The sequence below is a fragment of the Bison bison genome, unplaced genomic scaffold, assembly GCF_000754665.1.
Source record: "Bison bison bison isolate TAMUID 2011002044 unplaced genomic scaffold, Bison_UMD1.0 scf7180017854923, whole genome shotgun sequence".
In the NCBI taxonomy this organism is placed as follows: Eukaryota; Metazoa; Chordata; class Mammalia; order Artiodactyla; family Bovidae; genus Bison; species Bison bison.
The window spans coordinates 5996-6778 of record NW_011485496.1 but is presented as its reverse complement, the minus strand read 5'-3'; the positions used below and the strand labels follow the sequence as shown (position 1 = coordinate 6778).

The following is a 783-nucleotide window of genomic DNA, read 5'->3' as shown; positions in this document are numbered from 1 at the left end:
CTGGGCTCTTTGATAAACTCCAACTTAGACTTGACTGTAGTGGAGGAGACTTCAGTGATGCTTATGTGGCGTCATCCACAGGCAAAAAGAAGCTAACAGGCTTTTTAAATTAGTTTTTTATTTGATGAATTTTACATATTACAATTTGTACATTTAAGGTATACAGCATGTTACTTTCATACATTTATTTATTGTAATATTGCCATTGGAGCAATATCTATCAGATTATATTATTATAGTATAGTATTATTGATTTTAGTCTTTATACTGTGCTTTAGATCTCCGTGGCTTATTTGCTACTCATTACAACTTTGTACCCTTAAACACTCATTCTTATTGGCACCCCCTATCTTCTGGTAACCACCATTTTACGCTATTTTTTTTTTTAACAGATTGGACTTTTTTTAGATTCCATATGTAAGTGATACCATTTAGTACTTGTTTTTCTCTGACTTACCTCACTTAGCATCATGTGGTCAAGGTCTATCCATGTTGTTGCAAATGGCAGGATAGCTTCCTTTCTCATACGTGAATAATATTCTATTATGTATGTATATTGCTACATTGTTTTCATCCATTCATCTATTGGTGGTCATTTGGGTCATTTCCATAATCTTTGCTATTGTGATAAACATCAGTTCAGTTCAGTCGCTTGGTTGCGGCCCCATGGACTGCAGCACACCAGGCTTCCTTGTCCATCACCAACTCCTGGACTTTACTCAAACTCATGTCCATTGAGTCTGTGATGCCATCCAACCATCTCATCCTCTGTCGTCCCCTTCT

General features: G+C 36.4%; 1 protein-coding gene across 1 annotated transcript in view; it reads left to right on the top strand.

Annotated features, from left to right (window-relative positions):
* Positions 1 to 783, top strand: part of LOC105001399 (membrane-bound transcription factor site-2 protease) — a gene marked incomplete at its 5' end in the record, with an annotated part of 12273 nt that overhangs the window by 5529 nt on the left and 5961 nt on the right. The gene's annotated exons all lie outside the window — the stretch shown is intronic.